The 23,524-nt window shown below is 52.4% G+C and overlaps 1 long non-coding RNA gene across 1 annotated transcript; it reads left to right on the top strand.

The window, feature by feature from the left end:
- The first annotated feature begins 1,476 nt into the window (after positions 1–1,476).
- On the top strand, positions 1,477–8,415 carry LOC141541477 (uncharacterized). The gene is made up of 2 exons (XR_012481818.1): positions 1,477–1,741; positions 7,132–8,415. It is a non-coding gene; the product is annotated as an uncharacterized LOC141541477 (long non-coding RNA).
- The last annotated feature ends 15,109 nt before the right edge of the window (positions 8,416–23,524 follow it).

Below are 23,524 nucleotides of genomic sequence, written 5' to 3'. Positions count from 1 at the left end.
CATATGAGTTATCCAAGGATGGAGTGCGATGCCCGACTTCCCCGCCAGGTGGCGCTCCGGCTCAGGAGCCATCTTCCTTCCTCCACAATCTTGGAGTCTCCATGGCCACCAGGGGGTGCTCGGGGTTCGGTTCCACCCCGCAGGTCGCGCCCGGGAGGAGTTCAGAGGGCGCAAACGGGATCCCGCTCCATGGAGGAGAAACACCAGTGGTTTGTCTACAGCTCCCGGCGCCCCCGGGCCTTCCTCCCTCCACAGAACGGAGACGTGGCCGGGGTCGGGGCTCGGGAGTCCTACGTCACACCGGGAGCCTTGGGGGGGCACGTGGGGGACGGTTTAGGAGGAGGCCGGGAGGTGGCGCCTGAGGGCCCCCGGGGCACGGGGTCAGGGCCACAGCGGCCCTGCGGGCAGTAGCTGGGACCCGCCAGACCCCCTCCAGGACGAGGCCCTCTCGTCCGCCCCCGGGGATATTTACAGAGCCGCCAGGACACTACAGCGGGTTTCTGTCAGTTTAAGCTGAGAAAGTTCCAGAGAACCTGATGTTTAATAATAATTACGATAGTGCATTTATGTAGTGCCTACTGCATGCCAGGCACTGTTTAAGCGCCTCCTCACAGTTATTACTTCATTTGCTCCTCACAAACCCCGAGAAGCAGGTGCCGTTATTATGCCCCCTTCTCCCAGTCCTTTGCTCTGGCTGCCCCCCCCCCCCAGCTGCACGTGCTCCCTCGCAGAAGCCGGTCTCCTTCCCAGCAGCCTCCCGGAGACCGCGCCCCTGCCTCCATTCCCTCCAGGCCCCCACGCGGACTCCACTCCGGGGGTCCAGGCAGGGGGCAGCTCTCTGCGACCCGAAGGGAGGTTCTAGCCGGGCCCTGGCGTTCAGCACGAGGGAAGCCCCCCTCGGGGCTGGCGTCGCGGGCGGAGCCCCCGCGCTCGGGGCTGGCGCGTCCCCGCGTGTCCCTCCTAGTCCTCCGAGACCTAGAAACGGGAACAATCCTGAGAGATGAGTAATATCACGCATGGACTAAATATGTGAGTTATGGGCACACATGGGGAAACTCCATAAACAGAACCAGGCAGGGCCGCGGGGCCGGAGATGTGGGCACGGAGGGGCCGGCTCTCCGCCCGCCCGCCTTCCCTTCTCCTGCGCTCCCGATCCAGCCCCTCTGGCCCGCGGCCTGCGCCCCTCGGGGCCATTCGCACCCTCCTCCCAGGGCCATTCGCACCCTCCTCCCTTCTGCCTCCAGCGCGGCTCCTCCAGGTCCTTGCCGGTGCTTCCCAGCACACAGCGCCCCCAGCGGTCTTTGGTGGGTTTGCTTGTAGGCATCTCCAGGTAGAATGGGGCCTCCCGGAGGTCAGGGACCTCTGTGTCCTCAGCTCACCGCGGGGGGGCCCAGCAAACAGCTGTCACTTAATAGATGCTTGGTGATGATTGGCCGGGAGACAGCCGGCCTCCTCCCCTCGCATCTTGGTCATTCCACGTGGGGACGGCAGAGCCTTCCAACATGGCTCCTCCCGGAATGACCGGGAGCCTCCCCCCCAGCCTCGGCCGCCATCGCCCGCGGGGCGGGCTCGCGGGCTCCCCCCCAGCAGGCCCCGGCGCGGGGACGGAATCGCGAGATTTCCCCCGGCTGAGGGATTTGTCTGATAATATTCCGCAAGAGGGGAGAGAAAAAAGACCGGTCCCATTTTCAGAGTTGATGAAAGCGCTCGCGGTGGCTCTTTTTGTGGCTCTGACTCTACGGTATATGGCGTTTCTAATTTTAGGACAGGGTTGCCATGGCAACGGAATGTATTTTTGGTTAAATATAGCAGCTGTTTCAGCTTGGCTCCCCCACCCCCCAAATGTCCTTCTGGACAAGGAACGTGCTCTGTCTTCCGAGAGCCCTTGGATCTTGTGTGGAGCCGAGGAGGGATGCACAAGTCCGGGCCCCGGGAGGGCGGCGCCCCGCACAAGTCGCCTCTCAGGACCCGGAGCCGGGTTAGGTCCCTCCGGCCCTGCATGGCCCCCACGGTTCCCTCAGGCTGAGACCCGGGGCTTCCTTACCGGCCTAGGTCTCAGCTCCCTGGGCCATAGAACGGGGAGGGGACCCAGCCGGAGAGGGAGAGGGAGAGGGGGAGGGCAGAGTGCTCAGGGAGCCTGGCCCCGGGGCAGGGGGGCTCTCCTCTCCCAGCCTCCTCCCCGCCGGCCGCCGCCACAGCCAGGGTCCCATGCCCGCCGCCACAGCCAGGGTCCGATGCCCGCCGCCACAGCCAGGGTCCGATGCCCGCCGCCTCAGCCAGGGTCCCATGCCCGCCGCCTCAGCCAGGGTCCGATGCCCGCCGCCTCAGCCAGGGTCCGATGCCCGCCGCCACAGCCAGGGTCCCATGCCCGCCGCCTCAGCCAGGGTCCGATGCCCGCCGCCACAGCCAGGGTCCGATGCCCGCCGCCACAGCCAGGGTCCCATGCCCGCCGCCTCAGCCAGGGTCCGATGCCCGCCGCCACAGCCAGGGTCCGATGCCCGCCGCCACAGCCAGGGTCCGATGCCCGCCGCCACAGCCAGGGTCCGATGCCCGCCGCCACAGCCAGGGTCCGATGCCCGCCGCCGCGCAGGAAGGGCCTCATATTTAACAAGGGAGGACGAGGTCGCTGAGGCTCCTCGGTCTGGTGTCTGCCCACATGGGGAGGGGGCTTGGGGAGGGGTGGGGGAGGGGCCGGGGTGCTGTGGGCAGCGAGCCAGGGGAGAGCACTGGGCCCCGAGGCCGGGCTCCAGACGGGCCCTCCCAGCGTGCCCATCCTCTCCGTCCCCCCAGCGGGCCCATGGTTCTGAGGGCCATAAAGGTGATCTCGGCTGAATTAAAACACTTTCAATCCCGTCCGACTCACTGTGACCCCACTTGGCGTTTTCTCGCCATTTCCTTCTCCGGCTCATTTTACAGACGAGGGAAACTGAGGCAGGCAAGGCAAGGGACTCCCCCAGGGTCACACAGCTGGGCCGGGCATAAGGTGGGATTTGAACTCAGGAAGGAGTCTCCAAGAGCGACACTCTGGCGCCCCCTAGCGGCCCCTTAAGTGCCCTCCTACTGGCAGAGAGGGTGCCCCCGCGGTCGGGCCGGGGAGATGGGCCCAGGGCCTTCGGCTGCTCATTTAACTGTTCCGGGCCGTTTCCTCATTAGTCCATGAGAGAATCTGACCCATGACTTTGGATGGGGGGGGCGTGTTCGGGTTTGAGCTCTGACTGTGGTTAAATCAGTTCTCTCTGAGCCTCGGTTTTCTGGTCTGTTAAGTGGGAGCACTGGGGATGGGGAAGGAAGGTAGCGCTGAGTTTTGGATTGTGTTTTCATCTTTTGACACACAGTGGGTACTTTCAAAAAATGAGGTTTGCCCCAGACCTGACCCATCTGCTGTGGATTCATGGAGCTGAAGGGAGAAGGGCTGGGGGGCATCTCCACCAACTGTGAGAGCCCTGGGTTCTCAGCCCCCCTGCCCCCTCTCTCCTGAGCCGTCATGGATAAATCACCCCCCCCCCTCCCCAAATACTGGTTCCTCATCTGTCGGGAGAAAACGCTCGGCCACAGGGCTCTGAGCCAGGCACGGGCCAGGCGAGCACTTATTAGGCTCCTACTGAGTGCCAGGTGTTCAAGGAGCCCACATGTGAGTGTGTGTGTGAGATAAACTGGAGCTCGGCAGCCGCAGAGAGAAGGCGACAGAATTAGGAGGAGTCAGGGAAGGCTTCCTGGAGAAGGCGGGGTCTTGGCTGGCACTTGAGGCTAGGGGGGCCCGCGATGGGGAGGGAGAGGTTTTCAGGCAAGGAGGGGCAGCTGGTGGAGATGCCTGGCGTTGGGCCTGAAGAAAAGCCTGGATCTGGGGGATCCGAGGAGGAACAAGGCACAAGAAGGCTGGCAGGGCTGGGATGGGCACTTTCCCTTTGGTCCTGGAGGGGATGAGAACCACTGGGCTCTCAGCTGGCGACCTGGCCAGCTCTGCCCTTGGGGAAGATCCCGCTGCAGCTGGGAGGGGCGGAGGCAGCGCCCCTCCACTGGGCCAGAGCACAGAGGGGGCACGAAGGTGGAACTGTTGGGCATAAAGGGGCTACGAGTGAGGAGTTGAGGTGAGCCCTGAGGGGTGAGCCTGGTGACGAGGAGGAGGGGCTGTTCTTGACAGTAATAGGCAGGTGACAGGGAGGGGGGGATTTCTCTGGAATTTAAGCTGGAGATGTCCCAGAGGCACCTGGAGGCCAGAGGTCAGGGGAGACCCCGGGGCTGAGTTTGTGACTTGGGAATGGAAATTTGAGAAGAAAACAATCACGGAAATCATAGGGCTGAAATCCAAATAGTACAGCTGGAGAAGCCTGGGTATCAGTCCGGTACCCAGCACAGTGCCTGGAACAACAGCAGGCGATTAATAAGTGCTTCTAATGCAGCAGGTGGCCAGGGTCACACACACACACACTGAGGACTAAAAGCAATGGCTGATCCGAAAATGGTCTCGAAAAGTCTTTTCTCAAGAAAGCCCTTCCATCCTGACCCACGAATGTCTGGCTGAGGAGAACGCCAAAGCGGGTGTACGCTCCCCAGACGTGCAGCGATGGCCGACCAGGCCGTGAGAGGCCGGGCCCACGGTGTCCCTGGGCACTAGACCAGGCAGATGGTGGACTTGCCGAGGACCTCAGGGCCGACTCTGCCGTCCGGTCGGGCCGTGTTTTTCCCTGTTTCTGGGGCTCTCTGGCTGCGGCAGCCTTCCTCCATCCACTGACTGAAAGGCGCTGTGCTTCTCGGACTCTCGTCTCCTGCTTTTCCAGACACCTGGAACATTGCGTCCTTCCTCGGGGAGCAGGATGTAAAAGGCACGCGCAGTCCCCTCCGACACTTCTCAGGAGCTCATTCCCAGTTCCTGCTCTGTTCCGAACTCTTTGGAGTGCTTTGGGCTGGTGGGGGCGGGATGGAGTTGGTGGGGGAAGAGGAGAAGATGGAGGAGGAGGTGGAAGGAGGGAAATCAGACACTTTGCTTTTTTTCCTTCTCATTACTGATGTGTGTGTGTGCGTGTGTGTGCGTGTGCGTGTGTGTGCGTGTGCGTGTGTATGTGTGTGTGTGCGTGTGTGTGTGTGCGTGTGTGTGTGCGTGTGTGTGCGTGTGCGTGTGTGTGCGTGTGCGTGTGTGTGTGCGTGTGTGTGTGTGCGTGTGTGTGTGCGTGTGCGTGTGTGTGTGTGTGTGTGTGCGCGTGTGTGTGTGTGTGTGTGTGTGTGCGTGTGTGTGTGTGTGTGCGTGTGTGTGTGCGTGCGTGTGTGTGTGCGTGTGCGTGTGTGTGCGTGTGTGTGCGTGTGCGTGTGTGTGCGTGTGCGTGTGTGTGCGTGTGCGTGTGTGTGTGTGTGTGCGTGTGCGTGTGTGTGTGTGCGCGGCTCCATTTGCTGGCATTGCTCTTTAATAGTTTTTCCCGGTGCTTTTCCTAGCAATTTAGCCATTCTTTGCCCATGTTAACCGTGCCCTTGACGGCCCTGCCCCGTTACAAATTGTGTTGTCAAGTGCCACTGCCTTCTCTAGAATGGCTGTTTGGGAGATCACAATCTGCAAGGTATTTTTAGCCAGTTCTGAGCATAAGAAGAAATGAGAAATCGCCAAGCTGGGGGGAGGGGGTCCAGCTTAGAACCGCTACCCTTCTAGAGCCGAGCGGACGCTCCATGACCCTCCAGCCCCAAATCACACTCCGAAGAAATCTCCATTGTCATCTTCCCTGCAAATGCTCATCTGGCCTGTGCTTGCTGCCCTGTGGTAGCCCCTCCTGCTTCGGGGCAGCTCTCATTGCTGGGGCTCTTCCCCCCTTTGCTTCTTGGTGATCCCAGGCTACTTTAGCTACTTTCACTCATGAACCAAGAGACAAAGTTGGCTCCACTTTCCACCTTCCAAGTTCCCACTGTCCCTGTCTCTCAGAGCTATAGTAATAATGGAAGGTGACCAGATCTGGAGGGAGAAGCCTGGCTTACCATTCCAGCGCTGATACTTACCAATGGGGTGACCAAGAGTCTCAGCCTTGGTTTCCTCATCTCTGTGCAGCATGGAGGATCCCCTACCTCTGGGACATTGCCCCCCAAATGATGCTGCATAAAAGATATTTCGTGGGCCCATGGCCCCTCCAAACCATAGCTCATTAGCTCTTGCAGATGTCCTCACACTAGGTGACACTGTATAAATTCAAAATAAAGGAAAACTGCATTTCCAAGTGCTTGCTTTCTTATGGAATCCTGTGGGCTTAATTTCCTGCACCGACAAACCTGCCCCTGGGAGGGGCTCACTCCCCAAGGGGTCCAAGCCTCTCAAAAGAGGTCGAGAACCCTCAAATCTAGAGACTCGTGGGGGAAAAGAGCCACCAATATATGGTCAAGTAACATTCCCTCTTCCTCCCTTTGTTAAGGATCTTTCTGATCCTCCAGGCCCCTCCTGTTCTAAAGGTTCATAAAGCAAAGATTCCTTCAAGTCGTCACATTTAATTTCTCGGGTTCTAGAGCTGAGCAGAGGGGCTCGGGACTGGTGTCAGATAGCTTGTCATCATCCCCAGGACTTGTTGGCTTTGGGGGGGGCACCAGTAATAATACTGGTATCTAGCATTTCTATAGCCATTTATAACATTTGAGCCTCACGACAGCTCTGGGAAACGGGTCCTATTTTTATTCTCATTCTACATAGGAGGAAACTGAAGCATCCAGCTAGGAAGTTTCGGAGGCAGGATTAGAATTCTGGTCTTCTCCAGGGGATGTTGGTGTAGGAGTCAGGAGGCCAGTGATCAAAGCCCGAGGGCATTGCTCATGACCCATGAGACCTTGGGAGGCTCTTTCAAACCGGCTTCTGGGGCGCCGTTGGGAGCACTCACGGCTCGCTCTCCTTTGAGAAGTGCAGGTGTGAAGGAGGGGGAGTCAGGGAAAGCTGTGGACATATCAATATTTTGCACACGTTTTCGTTTCAAGCTTTATTGATAGCTTTTCTTTCTACTTTGCATGCATCTACAAATCTTTCTCTCCTTCCCTGGGCTGAGAGTCATTCTTTATAATAAAGAACAAAAGGGGAGCATCGGAAGTGGTTTAGAAAGGCTTACTGATATATCACCGGGGTCTGATTCAAGTTCCTTACCCATAGTCCCCCTCTCTTTCTGTATTTTTCAGATGATTTTCTCCTGAGATTTGGAGGCAGAGCAAGCGGACACTTCGAGGTATCCAGCAATGGGATGGGCTGCTTCAGGAGGCAGGGAATTTCCTCTCAGTGGAGGCAACTCAGAGGAACAGCGAAGGGAGTGCTGGGTCCGGGGCTGGAAGGGTCATTGGATGAGGTAGTGGTGCCAGTTGGGACCTGGATGAGCCACATCAAGCTGCACTTTGGAAGGAGAGCTCCTCAGAACTCATCCTACCCCCAAATGCCCCAAGGAATGTTCCCCAATGTCTCGTCTCTGGAAACAGCCATAGAGTTGGGAGTCAGTTTGTCAGATTGGGGACCCACACTGTGTCCCTCCTTCGGGGGAAATCATTCTATGCCCTCGGGCTCATTAGGAGCCAGTCTCATCTGGTTCCCACGAGACCAGCTGGGCGGGCAGGACAAGGCCCACCACAGGGCTTCAAAGGAACTGGCTTTTAGCTTCATCGACCGACTATGCAGGCGACTGCAGTGGGAGAGCCTGGCCTGGTGATCTTGGGCAGGACCTCGGCTCCCTCCTCAGAAAAGGCCTTGGTGCTCTCCAAAGTCCCTACAGCCTGAGCGATATGGCTTAGAAAGGAATCTAATGGGGGCTGTGAGTTAGCATCCCCATTGAGCAGATGAATAAACTGAGCCCTACAAGAGCTTAAAGGAAGGTCACATGGGTCTTTGATTCCAAACTCAGGGGCTGCTCCTCTCAGCAGCAAGTCCCACGGGGCAGACCCTCTCTTCAGAACAACCGTTTGCTTCCTCCGTGACATCGGAATGGGCTCGTGGGCTGGGATTGTTTATTTTATCGTCCAGAGATCACGGGACCATGGAAGCTCAGAGCTGGAAAGGATCCCTGAAGTCATCTATCCCAGTTCCCCCCAGAGCAGGAATCCTCTCGGGAACAGCCCTGAGCCGTGGGCCTGGCCTGGAAGGGAAGCCAAGGTGGCCCAATCCACAGGGGCTGGCTCGCCATCCTACAGTCTCTGCTGCTCAAATTGATTGGGGCGTGCCTCCAAAGACACTCCAAGAGGCTTGGGGAGCTCAGATCTGGTTAGCCTTTGACATAAACAGAAAGGGGAGTGCATTTACATTTCTAAAAATTGACATCAGTTCATAGAACTGAATGTTTTAGGGCAGAAGAGAGATTGAGATTGGGATCCACCCTTATTGACTACGGGCCATTAGAGAAAGAAGTTGTTTTTATCAGCAGAAATTCACTTGCTCCAAGCAAAACTCTTGAAAGGAATAAAAATGTCTTGTGTAGGTTGGATGAAGTCCAAATGTTGTTGGTGGGCAGAGGAGAGAGGGCAGAGCTTTACTTCTGAGGAAGCAGCTCTAGCACACAGTAAGTGCTTAATCCATGCTTATTGACCGACCGACGGACCGATCAGGGAACAGTTTATTAAACTGCTCACTTTACAAAGCTCGTAATAGTAAAGCTCCTTATAATTCTGGTGCTCAAAAAAAGGATACGAGACTATTTCCATCCAGTTCAAAAAAAAAAAAAAAAAAGAGACAACCTGAGAGAAAATGTGGTGAATACAGAGAATAACTCAATTTGGTGAAAATTCACGGCATTTAGAAATGCACATTAATTTGTGTTTTTCTCAATATCCATATTCGAGGCAGGCGTTTTAATAAAGGTAATTACTGGGCTGATAATGGAGTGAGGTAAAGGGAATGGAGATTGTGCTGACCCACATTTGCACCTGTTAACAGTCAGCAGGCTCTGGTGGGAAAGAGGAGGAGGAGGGAGAGCTTCCCCTTCCACCAGCATCAGCTATCCGTGGTCACTACTGCTTTTGGTTCTGGAAGCTGAGGTGCTGGGCACAGAAGCCGGGGTGCTGGGCACAGAAGCCGGGGCGCTGGGCACGGAAGCAGGGGCGCTGGGCACGGAAGCAGGGGCGCTGGGCATGGAAGCAGGGGCCCTGGGCATGGAAGCCGGAATCCTGGGCACAGAAGCTGGGACCCTGGGCATAGAAGCCAGGGTGCTGGGCACGGAAGCAGGGGCACTGGGCACAGAAGCCGGGGTGCTGGGCATGGAAGCCGGGACCCTGGGCAGAGGCTAGACATTCGGGATGGCTTGTTGTGAGTCAGCTCGATCTCCTATGTGTCACTTCGGCCCATCCCTGAGGATCCAGTAATCGCTTGAGCTCAGTGGGTCCGGCCTGGAAGGGAAGCCAAGGTGGCCCAATCCACAGGGGCTGGCTCTCGATCTTACAGTCCCTGCTCGCTCCGCTCAAAACGCATTTGCTGATTGATTGGGGTGTGTCTCCAAAGTCCCTCAAAGACTGTGTGTCATTCTCCGTCCAGCCCCAGCCTCTCACCATGTTTCTGAGCCCCGAGGACCCCAGTGTCCCCTCAACTTGGATTTCCACGTCCCTACTCACATTTCCCCATTCCCCTTCTTAGCTTTTCCCCCTCCGTGTCACTCATTCATTTTTCATCCTCCCTGGTTTACGTAGGAACCTCCCTGCCCCCTGACCCCAGGGCAACGCTGAGACCGGACACCCACATTGTCTACTGCGCGTCACTCTCAGGCCTCTGTCGCAAACACCTGGGGCTTCACTAACAACAGGACCCTCTCCAGCTAATGCTGAAGTGGGGGGAACTCGCCCACATCTTCCTCAGTGCTAAGAGGAAGGCAGGGGCGTGGGGGGAGACTAGTGAGCAGCTTTCCAACACAATTCGTTGTGCTATGCTGCCATTAGGAGGACCACAAACAGGCGGATTTGGGGAGCCGCAGAGGAGCTCACTGTGGGGGCCTCAGGGTTGCCCAAAAGTGAGTCAGCTGCTCTTCCCATCATCCACTCCGCACAAACACAGGAAATGCTGCTCGTGAGACGCTTCACTGGCCTTCCCCGAGAGTGTCTCCTAAAATGTTCTTCAGACTTGGGCTACCCCTTGGTTTCCTTGGGGCTCAGTTTCTTCATCTATAAAATGGAGCAATTTGAGTAGACAGCCTCTGACCTTTCTTCCAACTCTGGACCTTAGATCATCTGTATTGTTAAAAATTGTCCAGAATAACCTGTTACCCATCCAAAGCACCTGTCTGAGAAGGCCGAGGATTGACTCCACAGGGTTTTTGTTCAGCTGCCTGATCCACTCAATTAACAAGCATTCAGAGCCTACTAAGCGCCAGGAATTCCCTGCCCTCAAGGAGCTTGTATCCTAGTGGGGGAGATCCTGGGGGAATAACTAGTTATATTCACGCCAGCTACCCCACAGAGATAGGGGGCTGGGCAGGTGGCAGTTAAGGGGACCGAGAAAGAGCTTCTACAGCCGAGGGGCGTGAGCTGGGTCTTGAAGCAGGATGTTCTAAGAGGTGGAGATGGAGAGGGAAAGCAGTTTGGGGGGGGAATGACAAAAAGATGGAAAATAATAGATAACCCATAGGGCCAGGAGGCCCCACAACCTCGCTTTGGGTAAATACAACTGGAAAACAGGAATCAGCTGGTGCTGGGCAGAAGTAATAAGGAAGCAACTGGTGTGTACTCAATAGAAATGAGAAAGAAGTCTTTCTCTGTAAGACCTCACGACAGTGAGGATAGAGATGGAAGGAGAGACAGAGAGAAAGGAGAAAGAAAAGAAGAGAGAGAGGCAGACACACACACACAGAGAGAGAGAGAGAGACAGAGAGACAGAGAGACAGAGAGACAGAGAGACAGAGACAGAGAGACAGAGAAAGAGACAGAGAGACGGAGAGACAGAGAGAAAGAAAAAAGAGGGAGAGGAAAGAAAGGGAGAGGAGAGAGAGACAGAGAGAGAAAGGAGGAAGAAAAGGAGAGAGATACAGAGACAGAAAGAGAGAGAAAGAAAAAAGAGAGGGAGAGGAAAGAAAGGGAGAGGAGAGAGAGAGAGAGAAAGGAGAAAGAAAAGAAGAGAGATACAGAGACAGACAAAGAGAAAGAAAGAAAGAGAGAAAGAAAAAAGGAGAGAGAGGGAGAGGAAAGAAAGGGAGAGGAGAGAGAGACACACACAAAAATAGAAAAACAGAGAGACAGCGAGAAAGAGAGACAAAGAAGAAAGAGAGAGCCCATACACAGTTTGAAGGTTTTTCTACATCTGTCTCATCTTTGACTTGATGTACTATCACCTTCCTTCCTGACAAAACCAGTAGATGATAAGTTAGGCAAAGAAATTCCCTTTTCTCCCTTCATTTTCATTTCCACTCTGCCCCACAAGGTTCCCCACACAACCTTTCCTTCAGGAACACTGAAGCCTGCTTCAGCCGTTTCTGGTTCTAGATACTCAATCTGGGGAGCACTTATTCAATCAGGCCACATGAAATTTAATTCCTTTCTCCTTTCTCTCAGAAAATCTGGGCAACTTTTTGCACAAGGGCTCCACTGCCGGAGTCCAGAGTCCACTTGCCCGCCTTTAGCGGGATCATGGGGCTTAGAGATAATCCTGGAGCGCCGGTCTCCCAGCGGACCATCTGCCAGCCGCCTTGGCCACAGAGGCCCGGTGAGAGCTGCCAGCAGACTTGGTATTTATTTATAGGAGTGTCTTTTATTTCTGCCTTGATAAAGCGTACCTGCCCTGGCCCAGCTGCTTCTGTGGTTTCCTTATCAGCAAATGAGGGGGTTGGAGTACATGGTCTCCAAGGTAACTCTCGGCTCCAAATCTCTTGATCCTCAGGACCATCTGGAGCGCCGTGCCCCTTGCCAGGCTCCGCAGAGGAGAGGGTCAGGGTGTTAGATAACCAAGGGCCTTTGGGGTCCTGAGGGATGCTGCCTCGTGCTCCCAGACTCTGACACTGACTCCTGAGGATTCCGACCTCCCCCTAATCCTGTGATGAGTAGAAAGGACTGCAGTCCTTGAGCTGGACCTTTGGGTGACCGAGTCCAGGCCCCCTCATTGACCCCTACTCCCCTGTGGCAGGACGTGCCTGGTCCCCAGGAAGGACTTCCAGGTCTCCAAGTCCAAGGGTGGAGGCTTTTCCTCAGCAGATGGTGCAGGACAGCCCAAGGAGCTCTGGCTCCCAGTCAGAGAGCCTGGGTGCGAATCATACCTCTGAGAACCCAGGTCTGAGGTCTGAACTCTCTGGGAAGCTAATCTGAGGGGACCAGAAGCTCGCAAGCCTGATTTTGGGAGACCCCTCCGAGCTTCCTTCTAGATCTGAGGTTCTGAGGTTCTGTCAGGAGTGCACTGGCATCCATTATTAAATTTTCAGTGTATACACTTGCATGTTGGAAATCAGCCAGAGCTATAAGTTAGGGCGTGATTGTTTTCTTGATTGTCTAATCTTAAGATATATTATTACTAGGCAGAGAGTGTTATTAATGCAGATTAATGTTACTAATTAGTAATTAATACTAATGAAAAAACATTATTGATGCACATTAATAAATGTATCCATTTTCCCCTGTGTTCTGGCCGATACATGTTAGGGAGCTGGGCAGCCCCACGCTTATGGCTGCAGTCACAGGCCGGGCTTTGACTCGTCCCTTGTAAGGGGAAGCTTGACCATGGCAGGCCCCAGCGCGTGAGGGGAATAGTCTTGCGCCAGGAGGTCACAGAGGCCCATTTGGCTTCCTGTAAGTTGTAATGAGCAGCCTTGGTTCACTGGTGTCCCCTCCCATGACAGATGGGAAGGGAGCATGGAGTAGGACTGCCAGTTGCCTCCCGGGCCAGTGAGTGGAACCCCTTCATTTGCTGATTAGGAACCCGAGACCCCCAGACTCCAATCACTTCCCCAGAGGCAGAGCTGCAGCCGGCCGTCCCGCTCCCCTCGTTCTGCCTTCCCTCTTGTCTGTCCTGGTTCCGGGTTTGTGCGTGGTCTAGCTGAGAACACGGCAGAGTTCTCTCGTTTCCCCGTGTGTGGACGGTCGGGATGCCCTCCTTTCAGGGTTCCTGTCGCTGTCATTGTGGCCATGATGGTAGTGGCAGCCTTGCAGGTGGGCCCGGGATTTGGTGGGAATGGGAGACCACCATTGCACCCACCAACGCCCCATCCTGCATTCCGCAACTTGTGCGGCTGCCCGGGAGATTGCGGGATCCCCTCGGGGTCACCTGGCCAGAGCCCAGGCGGAGCCGTCTCCAGGGCGGGGACCCTTCCTGGGTGCCTCGGGCATCTCACCGAGGGGGCCCACATCTTTTCAGCTTGCCCTTGTCATCCACAGCAGGAGCACCCAGAGGGCCTCGATCTCCCACGGCCTCCCCTTCCCTTTGCCCTTGGCTCTGCCTCTCCTCACACGGCCCTCCTGATGAACCTTGGTGATGTGCTGGATTTAACATGTATTTTAACACCTTTCACGTGTATGGGGCTGCCTGCCCCAGGGAGGGGTGGGGGGAAGGAGGGGAAAGCTGGAAAAAGGCTTTGTAAGGAGGAAATTACCTGTGCATGTTTTGTAAATAAAAAGCATAATAAAAAATAAAAAATATAAACCTTAGGAATGTTCTCCTTTTGCCAGCCTGAGGGCCGATGTGCAATAATAAGCACCCGACTTGGGCGCCCCAGAGGGCTCTGAGGATGCCCGGTGCCCCCAGGGCTGCTGCTCTCCAGGCATGGGGCCCTGGAAGTGGCCGTTGGCTCTCCTGCTCCTGGGGACGATTCCGACCTGGGGGTGTCGGTGCTCCCAGCTGTGGGGCCAGGTGGGTCTCTGCAGGTGTTTGCCCGAAGGCATTCGTCTCAAAGAAGCCATTGAGAGCCTGTGCTCCTGGGCGAGGCCGCCAGTGTAGGAGTTGTGCCGGTAATGGATGGGGCGCGTGGGAGGACTACTCATCACTTTTCCATGTTTCCTCCTAATGGAAACACGTTGGTTCTTTTGCTCAACTGCTGGGCGAAAGGAGTAAACAATCCGGCGGGGAGCTTCGCTCTCCAGCGCTCGCCATCTTGGTTTCTCTGGGCTTAAGCAGAGTCCGGCTCCTCACGGGGGGGAGGAGCTTCTTCGCCATGGAGGTCTCGGGGAAGCCGGAGGAGCTGCTCGGTGTCCGGGATCCTTTCCAGCCTGGGAGACTCCAGGATTCCATTCTCACAAAGGACAGAGAGCTCGCCGGGGCTCTGACCAGACTGTCCGCTCCGTGCCTTCCCGAGTCCTGACTCTGGGGCGGCCTGGAAAGAATCAGGCGCCGGGGGGTCAGGAGCCCTGGAAGTTCTGTTCTAGCCAGGCCCAGATGGCCGGGTGCCCACTTCCCTCCCCTCTTCCAGGCTTCTAGAGGGAGATCTCAGAGATTCTCACCACTGTCCATGACAGTCCGGTCTGGAGGGATCTCCTCTGCCGTCCCACAGGAAGAATCATTTACACCTGTTTCATGACTGAAAAAATAGGTAGAATATGGGTCTGGAACCCTCCTCATCACCCCTGGGACAAGGGGGGGGCGCCTCAGCTCTAGGTTAGAGAGCAGGGATGGAGGGGCTGCTTCCGGTCCCTGACATTTCGGGGGAAGGACTTGGCCAAGTTTATTTGAGAAATAAGTGGAAGATTTGAAACTGCAGGTTTGTGGAGTGCCCCGTGGGACGGTCTCCAGGACTCTTCAGCTGCCTCAGAATAACGCCCGAACGAGGGACAGAAGCCACAGGAGGCGGAAGCGATGCGAAGGTGGGCGAAGTGAACAATCTCTGGGGCCCAGAGGCTTCCCCTGCAGGGACCACTTTTCAGCATGGACCAGAGAGAAGCCAGGGAGGGAGACGCCCGGGGAAGGGCTTTGGATCCTGGTTGGAAGACCTGAGGATCCGCCCCAGGAGAGGGAATGAGCAGAACGTGGTGCCGGCCGCAAGGACTCTAAGTCCTCCCTGGGAAAGAGCGCCCAGCCTTGTTCCGCTTGGGCCCAGAGGCAGAAGGGGGAGAGTGGGACGGCCTCTGAGGGGGCTCCCTCACGCCGGAGGCCCATGGCCCCTGTCAGCTACGCTGGGACGGTCACAGCTCGGAGCGGACCAGAGGCGCCTGGTGCTTGTGGACACCGGGGCCCTCCGGAGAGACACAGGACAGACCTTCACCCCGTGGAGGTCATGGTGGCAGACTCCATGGGGATGGAGCGCCCCGACTCTCTCAGCTGGACCGTTCTCTAATTCTGTGGTGGGAGGGCTTTTCGACCGGAGTCCTCGAGGCGCTGGGGGAACCTGGAACTTGCTGTTTGGGGGTTTTACCGGGAGCGCCTCCCCGCCCTGGCTCTGATCGCCGCCCTTGGGTAGTCTTCCCGGGTCTGTCTGGCAGGGTAGGTGGTCTGGACTCCAGCTGGGCTGTCAGGAGGACGTTTCCTTCAGCCTGGCCCCGAGGGCCGCACCAGGCCATGGAGGTGACTTTAAGCTGCTGTAGGAAGAACAAGCTTCCCAGTGAGCACAGGCTGCCCAGGGAAGCGGGGCCCCTCACCCCCCTTTAAGGCTTTCCCGCAGAGATTGGGCCGCCACAGTGAGAGAGGGTGGGCCTGTGTTCTGGGATCGTGTTCCGGGGAGGCTAGGACCTCACAGAGCTCTCTGTCTGCTCTCCAGTGTCTCCTCCTGTCATGGGGAGGGGGGGGATGGGAAGGGGAACCCTACCCACAATGCCCGGGGGTGCCCCAGTGACCTCCAGAACCCAGCCATCTCTGACTGTTCTGAGCCACAGCCCGTCCCTGCTCCCGGGCCAGAGAGGAGCAGAGGAAGCACTTGTGGGCCGGGGCAAAGCCTGCTTTGGAGCAGGTCAGAGCTCGCCCCTGAGCCTCTGGCAGTGCCCCATAAATGGGGAGCACAGAGTGTGCCAGCCCAGCGGGGGTGAAACAGAGCGGGACAGCATGGAGAGAGAGGCGGCTTCTCTGCCGCCGAGTCATCCCCAGCCCCTGCAAGTCTGCAAACCAGGGACCGTGGTTGTGGCCCAGCCTGGGAGCTCGCTGGTTCTGGTTGTGGCCCAGCCTGGGAGCTCGCTGGTTCTGGTTCTGGTCCAGCTCATTGGTTCTGTGCGTATGCTTCGTGGCCTTCTGAGAGGCCTGGTTACTCAGTCACTCATTCGGAGATCCCTCCTCCCACCCATTCGCCCAACCAGCATTTATGCAGAGTCAGAGTCGGGGTCCGAGTCTGTGCCTGGCAGAGCCAGGGCATCAGAGCAGTGCCCGTCCCAGGGACCGACGATCCATGGGGACCCAGGACACGGGCAGAGATGAAGGCACACAGAATGGGGATGGCTCTGGGGCGTGACCACTTGGGAGAGTGGGGAAGGGACCCCTGGGGCAGGGGCTCTCGGAGCAAGGGCTCTGAGAAATGGCCGTGAGTGAGGAGGGCCTGGGCTCGGGCAAAGACCAATGTCAAGTCCCATCCAAGAGGAAGGGGAGCAGGCGAGTGGGGAGCACGAAGGGAGCGTGGCAAAGGAGGAGGGTACGGGAGGAGGGTTGGGTCCTGGAGGTGATCGAGGGCGAAGGGAAGTGATCTGTGGTTAGCAAGGAATGTTGGGATGGAGGGGGCAGGCCTTGCTGGTCTGGGAGGGAGGACTGTCCTCTGTCTGCTGTCTCTGGCTCTGACACCCTTCCCCCAGCCACTGGACCCCATGGCTCTGGAGGTGACCTTGCCCAGCCCTCCCTCACTTTGATCCAATTTGATCCACCTCCCTGACCCCGTGGTCCTCTTCGAGAGCGAAGGACAAACAAGTCCCTCCCTCTGGTAGAGAACACAGAAGTTTTAAGAGTTGAGCAGTTCTGCCCTCGCTGTACGCAGGGTGCCCCCACCCCGGGTACTGCTGACCCCGCTTTGTCCTTGTGTCCCTCTTTGCTTGAGTTTGGGGATCTGGCTTTTAAAATCCAACATCGGCTGAAGCATTTTGAGAGAATCCAAGCTGGCCACATCAATCACACGGCCAAAAATTATTTTCTAGAGCTGGAAAAAGTAATAAAATTCATCTGGAAGAACAAAAGGTCAAGACTATCAAGGAAATTAATTAAAAAAAAAATACAAAGGACGGTGGCCCAGCGGTATCAGACCTAGAACTCTTACCAAGCAGTGGGCATCCAAACATTTGGTGCAGGCTAAGAGCTAGAGTGGACCAGTGGGATAGGTCAGATGCACACGACCAAGGACCAGGGCCCACAGTGATCTAGTATTTGGCAAACCCCCAAACTTCAGCTTCTGGGATAAGAACTCACTATTTCACAAAACTTTCTGGTAAAACTGGAAAATAACATGTCAGAAATTCAGCATAGCCCTGCATCTCACCTCCTATACCGACATAAGGTCAGAATGGGTAGAAGATTTGGGCATTAAAGGGTGATAACAAACAAATTAGGAGAGCAAGGGATAGTGTACCTATCAGATCTTTGGAGGAGGGAAGAATTTATCACCAAAGAAGAACTTGGAAAACAATATGAAATGCAAAATGGGTGACTTTGATTGCATTAAATTAAAAAGGTTTTGCACAAACAAAACCAATACAAACAAAAAGAGAAGTGCAGAGCCGGGAAGAATTTTTTTATTTACAGCCAGTGTTTCTGATAAAAGTCTAAGAACACAAGTCATTCCCCAATTGGCAAATGGTCAAAGGACACAAACAGACAATTTTCAGATTAATTTAGTCTTTTGACTATAGTCATGTGAAAAAATGCTCGAAATCACTATTGATTAGAATAATACAAATTAAAATAACTCTGAAGTACCATCTCACAACTGTCAGATTGGCTAAGATGGCAGGAAAAGATAACGAGAAATGCTGGAGGGGACGTGGGAAAGCTGGGACACTGATGCAATGTGGAGTTGTGAAATGATCCAACCGTTCTAGGAAGCAATTTGGAACTACGCCCAAAGGGCTGTAAAACTGTGCTCACCCCTTGATCCAGCAGTGCCATTCCTGGGTCAGTATCTCAAGGAAATCATAAAGGAAGGAAAAGGACTCACATGTGCTCTTTATGTGGTGGCAAGGAACTGGAAACTGATGGGGTGCCCATTGCTCAGGGAATGGTTGAATAAGGTAATGGAATGTTATTATTCTATAAAATCTTCTTCTTCTTCTTCTACTAAAAATGATGAACAAGGCGATTTGAGAAAGGCCCGAAAAATTTACATGAACTGATGCTGAGTGAAACAAGCAGAACCAGGAACACATTGTACACGGTAACAACAAGAGCGTGGGATGATCAACTATGAAACGCTTGGCTCTTCTCAGTGCTTCAGTGATCCAAAGCAATCCCAGTAGACTTTGGACAGAAACAGGATGTTCAATTTTTTTTTCGTTTTTTTTCCCCTGGTGGTTTTTCTCTTTTGTTCTGATTTTTCTCTCTAACAAAATTCATCAATAAATGTGTATTTTAAAAGTTAATATGTATGTATAACCAGAAAAATAAAACAATGAATAAAGGGAAAAAAGAAGAAATTCCCCATATACACTGAAAAAAAAGGGAAAAGAAAAATCCAAGCTGTCACTTAAGTCAGCTCCTTTTTTCTTTGTCCTTGTGTTTCTATCATCAGGATTTCACTCTGGAGGCCTTCCCAGCCTTCTTGAGGCAGGATTCCCAGTGTAATTTTAGGCCATGGGGGTTGTATCCTGCTCAAGGCAGCGCCAGCCCCTGTGATTAAGCAAAGTCCTGATGGGGGTGGGCGATCCCCACCCTGCAGGTAGAGGGTGGGATGGGAATAGAGACATGAGCCAAGGAAGTCAAGGACGGCTGGGTGGCAAGGCGCTGGGGGGAGAGGGCGAGAGCGGGAGGCAACAATCCAGGCCGGAGGCTGGAGCCGATCATTTCTCGGGGTCCACCGGGATCTCCATAACTCTGGTCCTTCCCGGATGCTGCTCAGGCTCCCTCCTCGCCCCTGTGACAAGACCCAGCTGTGCCCACGGGCCTTAACTCCTTTCTCTAAATCCTTTGAAACCCACTTCCAAGTAAAGGAGGGGTCCTCCCCCCCCCCCAGGTTCCCATTATTTCTCCAACATCCAGCTCCTTCTCGGTCAGAATCGGGTCTAGAATCTCAGGTCCCTTCATTGCTTCCTTCCCTGCCCGAAGAATAAATGATTGTTTAAGGCACGCCAGGAATCTCCCGGCTGATTGGCATCCGTTCATTCTTCCAACAAGCGTTGCCCAAATAAATATTGTTATTGTGAACTCGAGAGCCGTCCGCAAACACGGCGCCTCCATCGAGAACAAAACAAGAGCGTTGAAACCATGGATCTCCGGCCTAGCTTGAGATTTTAAAAGTGGATGTAAAATAAATAAAAACCATGTATGGCAAAGTGGCCGTGGTAGTGCAAACATTGTGGTCTGCATGTCTTATCTCCTCTTCAGTTTCCTTTCTGCTCCTTCTGTGTACATTTAAATGGTTCACTGAAAGTTTTGTTGTTTCTCTCCATTTGGGGCACCCCTCCCCCCATTTCTTTCTGTAACACTCTCCCTCAGTCTCATATCAGTGAGCAGTTATTAAGCACCTACTATGGCATCAGGGAAAAAGTAAAGCCATTCCTGCTCTGATTCGCTCAGCAGTCATTAAGCACCTACGGTGTGCCGGCCTGTGTTAGGCACCAGGAATACAAAAACAAGACTGGAACAAGCCCTCAAAGAGCTTCCATTCTTCTCAATACAAAGGAGACAAAAGCAGCGGATTGAAGAGCTTCTTGGAGATTTCTTTTTAAATTTTTTTTATTTTCAAACTATATGCATAGATAGTTTTCAGAATTCACCCTTGCAAAACCCTGGGTTCCAAATATTTTTCTCCCTCCTTTCCCCCACTCCCTCCTTTAGAGGGCAAATAATCTAGTATAGGTTAGACATGAGCCATTCTTTTATATGCATTTCCACAATTATCACGCAGCACGAGAAAAATTAGATCAAAAAGGGAAAAATGAGAAAGAAGAAAACCAAAAGCCCATGTAGGGGATTTCTGAGCAGAAGTTTGCCTCCTCTTGTCAGAGCTGCCCTTCCTTCCTTCTCTTTTTTTCTTTTTCTTTCTTCCTTTCTTTCTTTCTTTCTTTCTTTCTTTCTTTCTTTCTTTCTTTCTTTCTTTCTTTCTTTCTTTCTTTCTTTCTTTCTTTCTTTCTTTCTTTCTTTCTTTCTTTCTTTCTTTCTTTCTTTCTTTCTTTCTTTCTTTCTCTTTCTTCCTTCCTTCCTTCCTTCCTTCCTTCCTTCCTTCCTTCCTTCCTTCCTTCCTTCCTTCCTTCCTTCCTTCCTTCCTTCCTTCCTTCCTTCCTTCCTTCCTTCCTTCCTTCCTTCCTTCCTCTTTCTCTTTCTTTCTCTCTTTCTCTCTCTCTCTCTTTCTTTCTCTGTCTCTTTCTTTCTCTCTCTTTTTCTTTCTCACTCTTTTTCTTCCTTCCTTCCTTCCTTCCTTCCTTCCTTCCTTCCTTCCTTTCTTTCTTTCCTTTTTTCTTTCTTTCTTTCTTTCTTTCTTTCTTTCTTTCTTTCTTTCTTTCTTTCTTTCTTTCTTTCTTTCTTTCTTTCTTTCTTTCTTTCTTTCTTTCTTTCTTTCTTTCTTTCTTTCTTTCTTTCTTTCTTTCTTTCTTTCTTTCTTTCTTTCTTCCTTCCTTCCTTCCTTCCTTCCTTCCTTCCTTCCTTCCTTCCTTCCTTCCTTCCTTCCTTCCTTCCTTCCTTCCTTCCTTCCTTCCTTCCTTCCTTCCTTCCTTCCTTCCTTCCTTCCTTCCTTCCTTCCTTCCTTCCTTCCTTCCTTCCTTCCTTCCTTCCTTCCTTCCTTCCTTCCTTTCTTTCTTTTCCATTTCCATTCTCCCTCACCTCTCTGTCTCCCCAAGAACTGGACTTGTTTTTCCATTGGTTTCAGGAGCTTTCTGATACAGAAATTACTTGGGTCACTCCGTAGGTCAGATTGTGTGACTCTTTCCAGGTGCCTGATTTTTTGTTAAGGACCATACCTGGGTGAAAGTACAGGTCAATTCCCCAGAGCCTTCCCAGCTGTGGATCACAGCATCTGAAGGAGTTGTAGGACAACCTTTGCTTACACAGGTGTTGCAGATAAATTGGAGGCAGAGGGAAGAGGAGAGAGGTCAGACAACGCAACGGCCTCTCAGTCAGAGAGCAGCAACTGCTTCTCAGTGTCTTTGTACCATCCTCTCACACGAGGAGATCCATTCTGCAGGTCTGGGTTGGATCTCCGGCAGCCACTGTCTGGTGGCTGCCACATTTCAACAACTTTGGCCATGTCCTTTTCCCTCAAAGACTGAATCCAGGTCAGCAGTTTCTCTCTAGCTTTGGATCTTCACTGAGTGATGGAAAGACATTTTCATAGCACATTCCAAATGGCTTTCCTGAATAGTTGGACCAATTCTCAACTCATCCCATGGTGAATTAATATCTCTCTTTCCTCATTTTTAACTTTTGCTCTTCTCATCTTTGTCACCTTTGAGAATTCACTGGATATGAGATAAAATTTCCAGTGGTTTACTTTTTTTCATTAGTGATTTGGAACCATCTTTTATATGTTTCCTAATAGTTGGCAATTCATCTGAGAGCAGTTTGTTTCAAATGCTTTTAGTATGTCTCTATGAATTTAATGTTACATGTTTGTTTTAGTTCCCTACAGACTTTGTGTATAGTATATATATATTTGTATTCGTTCCCCATATACTTTGAATATCAGATCCTTGCAGAGATATTTGGCATAAACATTCTCCATTCTTATCTTATTTGAATCAATTTTGCTCAAGCAAAAGCTTTTTAATTAAATGTATTGAAAATGTCTTTTTTTTTTTTTTTTTGGTAATTTTTGCGATAATTTCTATCCTTTGATTAGTTAAGAATTCTTCCCCTAATCGTAGCTGTGAAAGGACCTTATTTTGTTCTCTTTTAATGACTTTAGTGTATGACTTCTGACATTCTCTTAGTTCCAGTGCCTTCCCTTCATGAATTAGATCTTATTTATCCTGCATATAGCTTGCTCTCTCTCTATTTGATGCATGGATTGATGGTAAACTCCTTGAGGACTCTCTATGGCCTCTTTTTGTAATCCTAGCATTAAGCACACTGACTGGAATATAGTGGGTGCTTAACAGGGTTGATGGAGCATCAGATCCCATGCCCATTTCCAGTTTAATTTATTATATGGTGGAAGAGTCTGATGGAAACCTAATTTCCGCTAAAATGCTTTCCAGTTTTCCTAGCAAATCTTTTCAAAGTAGAAGCCCTCCCCCAAGTAATTTGTAGTTTGGGGTTTGTCAAACACTGGTTTATTGAGTTCACTCCCCGCCCCCCCCCCCCAACCCTGGTGATTTTCAAGTATTTTATCACTCACTCTGTGCTAGACATTCTGCTAAATTCTGAGGCTACAAAGATTTTAAAAAAGACACTTCCTGCTCCTCAGGAACATGTATTCTGATAAGGGAAGACAGCACATATGAGGAAGAGGTTAAAGGAGATTTTTTTTTTTTTTTTTTTTTTTTTGGTTTTTGGTCTTGTTTTTTTGTTTGTTTGTTTTTTGGTACACATGTACTTCGTTTAAAAAAACCAGATTTCTTTATGAATCATGTTAGGAGAGAAAAATCAGAACAAAAGGGACTTAATGGTTGTTTTTTCCCATAGGGAAGGAGAGATGACCCGGGTGAACGGCGAGACGGAATGTGTAGCTGAAGCATGTTCCGGTATCTTGGGGATCGTCAGAAGGCCCAGCGGACTTCATGTTCAGGTACACTTAGTTATTCATCAACTGAGACAGGCTCGGGGCCAAGCCTTCCGGGAGGAAGGGAGTCACTTTTTTAGCCAATAGCAAACCGTTGATCCTTAATTTTTGTGTAACGCCGGCTGAAAGGGCCATCGCCACTGTTGTTGTATTTGGAATGGTCAGGCCCAGGGACAGCCTCCCTCCCCCGGTCATCTCTCTACCCCATTAGAATGTAAGTTCCTTGAGACTGGGATTGTCTGACTTTCTGTTTGCATCATCCAGGCTTAGGGTAATACTTGGCTCATAGAAAGTGCTCGGAACTTACTTTTTATTTGTTCATTTAAAACGGTTTCATTCACTTCCTTTGATATTCTAGATATCTTATTCTCCCAAATAAATTTTTTTGTCTCATTCGTAAAGAATTTGTTTGATAAATTGAAGGACATCCCATTAAATCCATAGCCAGCTATTCATTTGAGTTATTTGAATGATGCAGTACACCAGGGAGGAGAACTGCCTTTTTTCCTTTTTCAGTCTTCCTTAGTGATTTTCTTTTTTAATCGTTTTTCTGGTTATACATGTACATTAATTTAAAAATGCATTTCTTTATGAATCATATTGGGAAAGAAAAATCAGAACAAAAGGGACTTAGTGTTTTTACAGTGGAGTTGAAACTCTTCAGAGTAGTCCTAGGAGACTGAATGTCTGCTTAAGTAAGTGGTAAAATGTCTGTTTGTGTATGTGGTTAAAGGGGAACTGAACTGTAATAGCAAGGGGTTTCTCCACTGGAAATCCTAAGTTGATCTCCCTTGTGAAGGAAGTTCAAACCATGGGATAGAGCTGGTTCAAAGGGATCTTAGTATCCTGTAGAAAAGTTGGATGCT

The sequence above is a fragment of the Sminthopsis crassicaudata genome, chromosome 4, assembly GCF_048593235.1.
Source record: "Sminthopsis crassicaudata isolate SCR6 chromosome 4, ASM4859323v1, whole genome shotgun sequence".
Lineage (NCBI taxonomy): Eukaryota > Metazoa > Chordata > Mammalia > Dasyuromorphia > Dasyuridae > Sminthopsis > Sminthopsis crassicaudata.
This window is presented reverse-complemented; position numbering and strand designations above follow the sequence as displayed.